The sequence below is a fragment of the Leuciscus leuciscus genome (assembly GCF_965113295.1).
Source record: "Leuciscus leuciscus genome assembly, contig: HAP1_SCAFFOLD_429, whole genome shotgun sequence".
NCBI lineage: Eukaryota > Metazoa > Chordata > Actinopteri > Cypriniformes > Leuciscidae > Leuciscus > Leuciscus leuciscus.
In genome coordinates, this window is record NW_028118310.1 from 160 (window position 1) to 12,420 (window position 12,261).

The following is a 12,261-nucleotide window of genomic DNA, read 5'->3' on the forward strand; positions in this document are numbered from 1 at the left end:
CCACCTAGTGGTTAATATTTTTATTCAAATGCTTATAACTTTGGGTGTGGTCGACATATTTTCACGAAACTCATCTAATTAGACTCCTGAATCCTTGCCGAGTCCTACGATACCAAACATGCTAGGTTTTGCCTTACGGTTTGTGTAGCGTTGTGATTTAGCGCTTAAAAAACATTTGGCTATATCTTCGAAACCGCTAGTCTGATCGAGACGAAACCACCGTCAGAAGTTTGGAAACATAGGTCGATAGCTATACGCCAATGCCCAAATGCGAAAATATTGATAGTAAGGGGTAGTAAAATTCAATCAAAGTCATGTGTCAGTCATTTTTTACGTGTTTTTTCATATAAATGTCTATAACTCCGAAGCGAATTGAGATATTTTCACCAAAATTGACACACATATGTATGGGCTCACTCTGATGACACGTAAAAAAAATGGTGTGGCTGAGCCTCTTGGTGGTGCTATAATAGAACAAAACATGAAATTCCCATTGACTTCAATACAGTTTTGTTTTATTTTCATTCAAAACCTACTTTTTCTAACTCCACATACACCGTTTGTCCGATTTTCACCAAAAGCAAATCGTATCATCTCCAGACCGTGCCGACTAAAAGTTATCGATTTCGTGTCGATTGACGAAACCGTTTTCGTATAGGGCAGCAGCAAATTTGATGTATGATGCTAAAAGCACTATTCAGGCTTTATCTCTGCAATGCCTTGACATTTTGACACCAAACTATATATGTGTCATTGTCACTTCACTCAGACCACATCACATCAGTTTTGTAACTGCGCCACGTATTGGTCGAAAGTGATAATGCATTAAATCATATTTTTATTTACTATTTCTATGAATTATCAGGCATTTTGCCTAAAATCATCTTTAATGTCTTTAATTGCTCATTATTGCAGTTGGTCTGACACTTTCAGCAATGTTGGCATGTCTTGTCATCTGATTGTGCTTGGCCCCACTAAATGCTGCTTGCAGCTTTAATTAGGGGCCAAGCACCGAAGGTGCGGAGGCACCTATTGTATCTGTTCCCGTTCTTATTATTATTATTATTATTATTATTATTATTATTATTCTTCTTCCGCTCTTGGAGTCTATGGCAGCCCATAGAACCGATTGCGGGAAAGTTGTTTTGGTTTGACATTCTGATAGAGGACAGTCCCAACATTAAATACACCAATTTTGGTGTTTCTAAGTCATTCCCTCTAGCGCCACCACCTGTCCAAAATTTCACTTTTATTTTGCTAATAACTTTTGAACCGTAAGGCCAATCAACAAACTCCTTTTTTCCTCTGATTCCTGAGCTAATGACGATTCGATTGCACCCTATATCATCATTTTCCGTCATAAAAACATGGCCGCCATTTTGAATTTTCCTAAAAAGGTACTTTTTCGAACTCGTCCTAGACGGTTTGTCCGATTTGCACGAAAATTGAATCGGATCATCTTCAGGCAGGGGTGACAAAAAGTTATTAAAATCTTGTTGATTCGTCAAACCGTTTTCGATAAACGCACGAATACATTTTACGTAGCGATAGCAAAAACAGTCGTAGGGCTGTATCTCCGCAACGGTTTATCGTATTCAGACCAATCTTGGTACATGTACTCACAAGCATGACCTGAGGCTACATGCTGCGTTTCGGCGCAGTGCCACCTACTGGTCCGGAGATATGAAAAATGGCTATTTTTGCTTATAACTTCTGAACAGTTTGTCCAAAAATCATAAAATTGGTCTTGATAGATTCAGGGCGACATGCCGAGTCGACTGATATCCAATTTTGCCATATCGGCCATTTTGACTGTCGGCCATTTTGAATTTTGTGCTAAAATGCTGTATTTTAACAACGCATGAACGGATTGTTACGAAACTTGGTATGGGTCATCAACACTATGTCCTGAAGGAGTGTGAGAAGTTTCGAAACAGCGCCACCTAGTGGTGAATTTTTTTTTTCAAATGCTTATAACTTTGGGAGTGATCGACTTATTTTCACGAAACTCATCTCATTAGACTCCTGAATCGTTGCCGAGTCCAACGATACCAAACATTCTAGGTTTCGCCTTACGGTTTGTGTAGCGTTGTGATTTAGCGCTTAAAAAACATTAGGCTATATCTTCGAAACCATTTGTCCGATCGAGACGAAACCACCGTCAGAAGTTTGGAAACATAGGTCGATAGCTATATGCCAATGCCCAAATGCGAAAATATTGATAGTAAGGGGTAGTAAAATTCAATCAAAGTCATGTGTCAGTCATTTTTTACGTGTTTTTTCATATAAATGTCTATAACTCCGAAGCGAATTGAGATATTTTCACCAAAATTGACACAGATATGTATGGGCTCACTCTGAGGACACGTAAAAAAAATGGTGTGACTGAGCCTCTTGGTGGCGCTATAATAGAACAAAACATGAAATTCCCATTGACTTCAATACAGTTTTGTGAAATAAAATGCTATACTAAACAAATGCATTGGTGTTATTTAATGAAACTCAGAAAGTGCCTTCAGCACCATTTCCTGAAAGTACCCAACATATTTCAAGACAGCGCCACCTTTTGGTCAAAAGTTATAACAAAACTTCTAAAAATGCTAATAACTTTTGAATAAATCTGCCCATTGAAATGCCACTGGTATTAATAAATTCCTTGGGTCAAGCCGAGAACATAGAAACCAAGTTTTCCTTATTTGGCCTAACTTCCTGTCCGCCATCTTGATTTTCATTCAAAACATACATTTTCGAACTCCTCCTACACCGTTTGTCCGATTTTCACCAAAATCGAATCGTATCATCTCCAGACCGTGCCGACTAAAAGTTATCGATTTCGTCTCGATTGACGAAACCGTTTTCGTATAGCGCAGCAGCAAAGTTGAGGCATGATGCTAAAAGCACTATTCAGGCTTTATCTCTGCAATGCCTTGACATATTGACACCAAACTTTGTATGTGTCATTGACACATCACTCTGACCACATCACATCAGTTTTGTAACTGCGCCACTTATTGGTAGAAAGTGATAATGCATTACATCAAATTTTTATTTACTGTTTCTATGAATTTTCAGGCATTTTGCCTAAAATCCTCTTTAATGTCTTTAATTGTTCATTGTTGCAGTTGGTCTGACACTTTCAGCAATGTTGGCATGTCTTGTCATCTGATTGTGCTTGGCCCCGCTAAATGCTGCTTGCAGCTTTAATTATTATTATTATTCTTCTTCTTCCGACTGGGCGTCTATGGCAGCCCATAGAACCGATTGCGGGAAAGTTGTTTTGGTTTGACATTCTGATAGAGGACAGTCCCAACATTAAATACACCAATTTTGGTGTTTCTAAGTCACTCCCTCTAGCGCCACCACCTGTCCAAAGTTTCACTTTTATTATGCTAATAACTTTTGAAGCGTAAGGCCAATCAACAAAATTCTTTTTTCCTCTGATTCCTGAGCTCATGCCGATTCGATTGCACCCTATGACGTCATTTTCCGGCTTATAAATATGGTCGCCATTTTGAATGTGCTGAAAAAGCTACTTTTTCGAACTCGTCCTAGACGGTTTGTCCGATTTGCACGAAAATTGAACCAGATCATCTTCAGGCAGTGCTGACCAAAAGTTATGGAATTCAAATTGATTCGTCAAACCGTTTTCGAATAACGCTCGAACACATTTTACGTAGCGCTTGCAAAAACAGTCGTAGGGCTGTATCTCCGCAACGCTTTATCGGATTCAGACCAAAATTGGTACATGTCATCACAAGCATGACCTGAGGCTACATGCTGCGTTTCGGCGCAGCGCCACCTACTGGTCCGGAGATATGAAAAATGGCTATTTTTGCTTATAACTTCTGAATGGTTTGTCCAAAAATCATAAAATTGGTCTCGTTAGATTCAGGTCAACATGCCGAGTCGACTGATATAAAATTTTACCATATCGGCCATTTTGACTGTCGGCCATTTTGAATTTTGTGCTAAAATGCTGTATTTTAAGAACGCATGAACGGATTGTTACGAAACTTGGTATGGGTCATCAGCACGATGTTCTGAAGGAGCGTGAGAAGTTTCGAAACAGCGCCACCTAGTGGTGAATTTTTTTTTTCAAATGCTTATAACTTTGGGTGTGGTTGACTTATTTTCACCAAACTCATCTCATTAGACTCCTGAATCCTTGCCGAGTCCAACGATACCAAACATGCTAGGTTTCGCCTCACGGTTTGTGTAGCGTTGTGATTTAGCGCTTAAAAAACATTTGGCTATATCTTCGAAACCGTTTGTCCGATCGAGACGAAACCACCGTCAGAAGTTTGGAAACATAGGTCGATAGCTATACACCAATGCCCAAATGCGAAAATATTGATGTTTAGGGGTAGTAAATTCCAATCAAAGTCATGTGTCAGTCATTTTTTACGTGTTTTTTCATATAAATGTCTATAACTCTGAAGCGAATTGAGATATTTTCACCAAAATCGACACACATATGTATGGGCTCACTCTGAGGACACATAAAAAAAATTGTGGGACTGAGCCTCTTGGTGGCGCTATAATAGAACAAAACATGAAATTCCCATTGACTTCAATACAGTTTTGTGAAATAAAGTGCTATACTAAACAAATGCATTAGTGTAATATTACAAAACTCAGAATGTGCCATCAGCATCATCCCCTAAAGGTATTCAAAATATTTTGAGACAGCGCCACCTAATGGTCAAAAGTGACAATCAATTAAATCATATTTTTAATTACTCTTTCTATGATTTTTCAGCCATTTCGCCTAAAATCCTCTTTAAATGTCTTTAATTGCTCATTGTTGCAGTTGATCTGACACTTTCAGCCATGTCTTGTCGTCTTATTCTGCTTGGCCCCGGTAATGGCTGCTTGCAGCTATATTTATTATTATTATTCTTCTTCCGCCATGGGAGTCTATGGCAGCCCATAGAACCGATTGCGGGAAAGTTGTTTTGGTTTGACATTCTGATAGAGGACAGTCCCAACATTAAATACACCAATTTTGGTGTTTCTAAGTCACTCCCTCTAGCGCCACCACCTGTCCAAAGTTTCACTTTTATTATGCTAATAACTTTTGAAGCGTAAGGCCAATCAACAAAATTCTTTTTTCCTCTGATTCCTGAGCTCATGCCGATTCGATTGCACCCTATGACGTCATTTTCCGGCTTATAAATATGGTCGCCATTTTGGATGTGCTGAAAAAGCTACTTTTTCGAACTCGTCCTAGACGGTTTGTCCGATTTGCACGAAAATTGAACCAGATCATCTTCAGGCAGTGCTGACCAAAAGTTATGGAATTCAAATTGATTCGTCAAACCGTTTTCGAATAACGCTCGAACACATTTTACGTAGCGCTTGCGAAAACAGTCGTAGGGCTGTATCTCCGCAACGCTTTATCGGATTCAGACCAAAATTGGTACAGGTCATCACAAGCATGACCTGAGGCTACATGCTGCGTTTCGGCGCAGCGCCACCTACTGGTCCGGAGATATGAAAAAGGGCTATTTTTGCTTATAACTTCTGAACAATTTGTCCAAAAATCATAAAATTGGTCTCGTTAGATTCAGGGCAACATGCCGAGTCGACTGATATCAAATTTTACCATATCGGCCATTTTGACTGTCGGCCATTTTGAATTTTGTGCTAAAATGCTGTATTTTAAGAACACATCAACGGATTGTTACGAAACTTGGTATGGGTCATCAGCACGATGTTCTGAAGGAGCGTGAGAAGTTTCGAAACAGCGCCACCTAGTGGTGAATTTTTTTTTTCAAATGCTTATAACTTTGGGTGTGGTTGACTTATTTTCACCAAACTCATCTCATTAGACTCCTGAATCCTTGCCGAGTCCAACGATACCAAACATGCTAGGTTTCGCCTCACGGTTTGTGTAGCGTTGTGATTTAGCGCTTAAAAAACATTTGGCTATATCTTCGAAACCGTTTGTCCGATCGAGACGAAACCACCGTCAGAAGTTTGGAAACATAGGTCGATAGCTATACGCCAATGCCCAAATGCGAAAATATTGATGTTTAGGGGTAGTAAATTCCAATCAAAGTCATGTGTCAGTCATTTTTTACGTGTTTTTTCATATAAATGTCTATAACTCTGAAGCGAATTGAGATATTTTCACCAAAATCGACACACATATGTATGGGCTCACTCTGAGGACACATAAAAAAAATTGTGGGACTGAGCCTCTTGGTGGCGCTATAATAGAACAAAGCATGAAATTCCCATTGACTTCAATACAGTTTTGTGAAATAAAGTGCTATACTGAACAAATGCATTGGTGTAATATTACGAAACTCAGAATGTGCCATCAGCACCATCCCCTGAAGGTACCCAAAATATTTTGAGACAGCGCCACCTAATGGTCAAAAGTGACAATCAATTAAATCATATTTTTAATTACTCTTTCTATGATTTTTCAGCCATTTCGCCTAAAATCCTCTTTAAATGTCTTTAATTGCTCATTGTTGCAGTTGATCTGACACTTTCAGCCATGTCTTGTCGTCTTATTCTGCTTGGCCCCGGTAATGGCTGCTTGCAGCTATATTTAGGGGCCAAGCACCGAAGGTGCGGAGGCACCTATTGTTTTTGTTCCGGTTCTTATTATTATTAGGGGCCAAGCACCGAAGGTGCGGAGGCACCTATTGTATCTGTTCCCGTTCTTATTATTATTATTATTCTTCTTCCGCCATGGGAGTCTATGGCAGCCCATAGAACCGATTGCGGGAAAGTTGTTTTGGTTTGACATTCTGATAGAGGACAGTCCCAACATTAAATACACCAATTTTGGTGTTTCTAAGTCACTCCCTCTAGCGCCACCACCTGTCCAAAGTTTCACTTTTATTATGCTAATAACTTTTGAAGCGTAAGGCCAATCAACAAAATTCTTTTTTCCTCACATTCCTGAGCTCATGCCGATTCGATTGCACCCTATGACGTCATTTTCCGGCTTATAAATATGGTCGCTATTTTGAATGTGCTGAAAAAGCTACTTTTTCGAACTCGTCCTAGACGGTTTGTCCGATTTGCACGAAAATTGAACCAGATCATCTTCAGGCAGTGCTGACCAAAAGTTATGGAATTCAAATTGATTCGTCAAACCGTTTTCGAATAACGCTCGAACACATTTTACGTAGCGCTTGCGAAAACAGTCGTAGGGCTGTATCTCCGCAACGCTTTATCGGATTCAGACCAAAATTGGTACAGGTCATCACAAGCATGACCTGAGGCTACATGCTGCGTTTCGGCGCAGCGCCACCTACTGGTCCGGAGATATGAAAAAGGGCTATTTTTGCTTATAACTTCTGAACAATTTGTCCAAAAATCATAAAATTGGTCTCGTTAGATTCAGGGCAACATGCCGAGTCGACTGATATCAAATTTTACCATATCGGCCATTTTGACTGTCGGCCATTTTGAATTTTGTGCTAAAATGCTGTATTTTAAGAACGCATGAACGGATTGTTACGAAACTTGGTATGGGTCATCAGCACGATGTTCTGAAGGAGCGTGAGAAGTTTCGAAACAGCGCCACCTCGTGGTGAAATTTTTTTTTCAAATGCTTATAACTTTGGGTGTGGTTGACTTATTTTCACCAAACTCATCTCATTAGACTCCTGAATCCTTGCCGAGTCCAACGATACCAAACATGCTAGGTTTCGCCTCACGGTTTGTGTAGCGTTGTGATTTAGCGCTTAAAAAACATTTGGCTATATCTTCGAAACCGTTTGTCCGATCGAGACGAAACCACCGTCAGAAGTTTGGAAACATAGGTCGATAGCTATACGCCAATGCCCAAATGCGAAAATATTGATGTTTAGGGGTAGTAAATTCCAATCAAAGTCATGTGTCAGTCATTTTTTACGTGTTTTTTCATATAAATGTCTATAACTCTGAAGCGAATTGAGATATTTTCACCAAAATCGACACACATATGTATGGGCTCACTCTGAGGACACATAAAAAAAATTGTGGGACTGAGCCTCTTGGTGGCGCTATAATAGAACAAAACATGAAATTCCCATTGACTTCAATACAGTTTTGTGAAATAAAGTGCTATACTGAACAAATGCATTGGTGTAATATTACGAAACTCAGAATGTGCCATCAGCACCATCCCCTGAAGGTACCCAAAATATTTTGAGACAGCGCCACCTAATGGTCAAAAGTGACAATCAATTAAATCATATTTTTAATTACTCTTTCTATGATTTTTCAGCCATTTCGCCTAAAATCCTCTTTAAATGTCTTTAATTGCTCATTGTTGCAGTTGATCTGACACTTTCAGCCATGTCTTGTCGTCTTATTCTGCTTGGCCCCGGTAATGGCTGCTTGCAGCTATATTTATTATTATTATTCTTCTTCTTCTTCTTCCGCTCTGGGAGTCTATGGCAGCCCATAGAACCGCTTGCGGGAAAGTTATGAAATTTGGCACAATGATAGAGGACAGTCCAAAAAGTCACCATGCCAAATTTGGTGTCTTAAAACCAATCCCTCTAGCGCCACCACCTGTCCAAAATTTCACTTTTATTTTGCTAATAACTTTTGAACCGTTTGGCCAATCAACAAAATTCTTTTTTCCTCTGATTCCCGAGCTCATGCCGATTCGATTGCACCCTATGACGTCATTTTCCGGCTTATAAATATGGCCGCCATTTTGAATGTGCTGAAAAAGCTACTTTTTCGAACTCGTCCTAGACGGTTTGTCCGATTTGCACGAAAATTGAACCAGATCATCTTCAGGCAGTGCTGACAAAAAGTTATGGAATTCAAATTGATTCGTCAAACCGTTTTCGAATAACGCTCGAACACATTTTACGTAGCGCTTGCGAAAACAGTCGTAGGGCTGTATCTCCGCAACGCTTTATCGGATTCAGACCAAAATTGGTACATGTCATCACAAGCATGACCTGAGGCTACATGCTGCGTTTCGGCGCAGCGCCACCTACTGGTCCGGAGATATGAAAAATGGCTATTTTTGCTTATAACTTCTGAACAATTTGTCCAAAAATCATAAAATTGGTCTCGTTAGATTCAGGGCAACATGCCGAGTCGACTGATATCAAATTTTACCATATCGGCCATTTTGACTGTCGGCCATTTTGAATTTTGTGCTAAAATCCTGTATTTTAAGAACGCATGAACGGATTGTTACGAAACTTGGTATGGGTCATCAGCACGATGTTCTGAAGGAGCGTGAGAAGTTTCGAAACAGCGCCACCTAGTGGTCAAAAGTTAAAACAACATTTCCAAAAAGGCTAATAACTTTTGAATAAATCTGGCTACTGAAATGCCACTGGTCTTAATAGATTCCTTGGGTCAAGCCGAGAACATAGATACCAAGTTTACCTTATTTGGCCAAACTTCCTGTCCGCCATCTTGATTTTCATTCAAAACCTACTTTTTCAAACTCCTCCTAGACCATTTGTCCGATTTTCACCAAAATCGAATCGTATCATCTCCAGACCGTGCCGACTAAAAGTTATGGATTTCGTGTGGATAGACCAAACCGTTTTCGTATAGCGCAGCAGCAAAGTTGAGGCATGATGCTAATAGCACTATTCAGGCTTTATCTCTGCAATCCCTTGAAATATTGACACCAAACTTTGTATGTGTCATTGTCACTTCACTCTGACCACATCACATCAGTTTTGTAACTGCGCCACCTATTGGTCGAAAGTGATAATGCATTAAATCATATTTTTATTGACTGTTTCTATGATTTTTCAGCCATTTCGTCTAAAATCCTCTTTAAATGTCTTTAATTGCTCATTGTTGCAGTTGGTCTGACACCTTCAGCCATGTTGGCATATCCTGTCATCTACTTGCGCTTGGCCCCGGTAATTGCTGCTTGCAGCTATATTTATTATTATTATTCTTCTTCTTCTTCTTCCGCTCTGGGAGTCTATGGCAGCCCATAGAACCGCTTGCGGGAAAGTTATGAAATTTGGCACAATGATAGAGGACAGTCCAAAAAGTCACCATGCCAAATTTGGTGTCTTAAAACCAATCCCTCTAGCGCCACCACCTGTCCAAAATTTCACTTTTATTTTGCTAATAACTTTTGAACCGTTTGGCCAATCAACAAAATTCTTTTTTCCTCTGATTCCTGAGCTCATGCCGATTCGATTGCACCCTTTGACGTCATTTTCTGGCTTATAAATATGGTCGCCATTTTGAATGTGCTGAAAAAGCTACTTTTTCGAACTCGTCCTAGACGGTTTGTCCGATTTGCACGAAAATTGAACCAGATCATCTTCAGGCAGTGCTGACAAAAAGTTATGGAATTCAAATTGATTCGTCAAACCGTTTTTGAATAACGCTCGAACACATTTTACATAGCGCTTGCGAAAACAGTCGTAGGGCTGTATCTCCGCAACGCTTTATCGGATTCAGACCAAAATTGGTACATGTCATCACAAGCATGACCTGAGGCTACATGCTGCGTTTCGGCGCAGCGCCACCTACTGGTCCGGAGATATGAAAAATGGCTATTTTTGCTTATAACTTCTGAATGGTTTGTCCAAAAATCATAAAATTGGTCTCGTTAGATTCAGGTCAACATGCCGAGTCGACTGATATAAAATTTTACCATATCGGCCATTTTGACTGTCGGCCATTTTGAATTTTGTGCTAAAATGCTGTATTTTAAGAACGCATGAACGGATTGTTACGAAACTTGGTATGGGTCATCAGCACGATGTTCTGAAGGAGCGTGAGAAGTTTCGAAACAGCGCCACCTAGTGGTGAATTTTTTTTCCCAAATGCTTATAACTTTGGGTGTGGTTGACTTATTTTCACCAAACTCATCTCATTAGACTCCTGAATCCTTGCCGAGTCCAACGATACCAAACATGCTAGGTTTCGCCTCACGGTTTGTGTAGCGTTGTGATTTAGCGCTTAAAAAACATTTGGCTATATCTTCGAAACCGTTTGTCCGATCGAGACGAAATCACCGTCAGAAGTTTGGAAACATAGGTCGATAGCTATACACCAATGCCCAAATGCGAAAATATTGATGTTTAGGGGTAGTAAATTCCAATCAAAGTCATGTGTCAGTCATTTTTTACGTGTTTTTTCATATAAATGTCTATAACTCTGAAGCGAATTGAGATATTTTCACCAAAATCGACACACATATGTATGGGCTCACTCTGAGGACACGTAAAAAAAATTGTGGGACTGAGCCTCTTGGTGGCGCTATAACAGAACAAAACATGAAATTCCCATTGACTTCAATACAGTTTTGTGAAATAAAATGCTATACTGAACAAATGCATTGGTGTAATATTACGAAACTCAGAATGTGCCATCAGCACCATCCCCTGAAGGTACCCAAAATATTTTGAGACAGCGCCACCTAATGGTCAAAAGTGACAATCAATTAAATCATATTTTTAATTACTCTTTCTATGATTTTTCAGCCATTTCGCCTAAAATCCTCTTTAAATGTCTTTAATTGCTCATTGTTGCAGTTGATCTGACACTTTCAGCCATGTCTTGTCGTCTTATTCTGCTTGGCCCCGGTAATGGCTGCTTGCAGCTATATTTAGGGGCCAAGCACCGAAGGTGCGGAGGCACCTATTGTTTTTGTTCCGGTTCTTATTATTATTAGGGGCCAAGCACCGAAGGTGCGTAGGCACCTATTGTATCTGTTCCCGTTCCTATTATTAGGGGCCAAGCACCGAAGGTGCGTAGGCACCTATTGTATCTGTTCCCGTTCTTATTAGGGGCCAAGCACCGAAGGTGCGGGCACCTATTGTATCTGTTCCCGTTCTTATTATTATTATTATTATTATTATTATTATTATTATTATTCTTCTTCCACTCTGGGAGTCTATGGCAGCCCATAGAACCGATTGCGGGAAAGTTGTAATGGTTTGACATTCTGATAGAGGACAGTCCCAACATTAAATACACCAATTTTGGTGTGTCTAAGTCATTCCCTCTAGCGCCACCACCTGTCCAAAATGTCACTTTTGTTTTGCTAATAACTTTTGAACCGTAAGGCCAATCAACAAAATTCTTATTTCCTCTGATTCCTGAGCTCATGCCGATTCGATTGCACCCTATGTCGTCATTTTCCGTCATAAAAACATTGCCGCCATGTTGAATTATTCTCAAAACCTACTTTTTCGAACTCGTCCTAGACAGTTTGTCCGATTTGCACGAAAATTGAACCAGATCATCTTCAGGCAGTGCTGACAAAAAGTTATTAAAATCTAGTTGATTTGTCAAACCGTTTTC

The 12,261-nt window shown here is 39.9% G+C and overlaps 1 long non-coding RNA gene across 2 annotated transcripts in view; it reads left to right on the forward strand.

The window, feature by feature from the left end:
* Nucleotides 1–469: 469 nt before the first annotated feature.
* LOC309491679 overlaps nucleotides 470–12,261 on the forward strand; it is a 44,540-nt gene continuing 32,748 nt past the window's right edge. The window contains exons 1-2 of one of the 2 annotated variants that reach the window (XR_014203250.1): nucleotides 470–1,017; nucleotides 11,646–11,760. This is a non-coding gene — a long non-coding RNA (uncharacterized lncRNA). Of the gene's footprint in view, nucleotides 1,018–11,645; nucleotides 11,761–12,261 lie in introns of those variants that run through there. The other variant, XR_014203251.1, reaches the window with a different exon arrangement.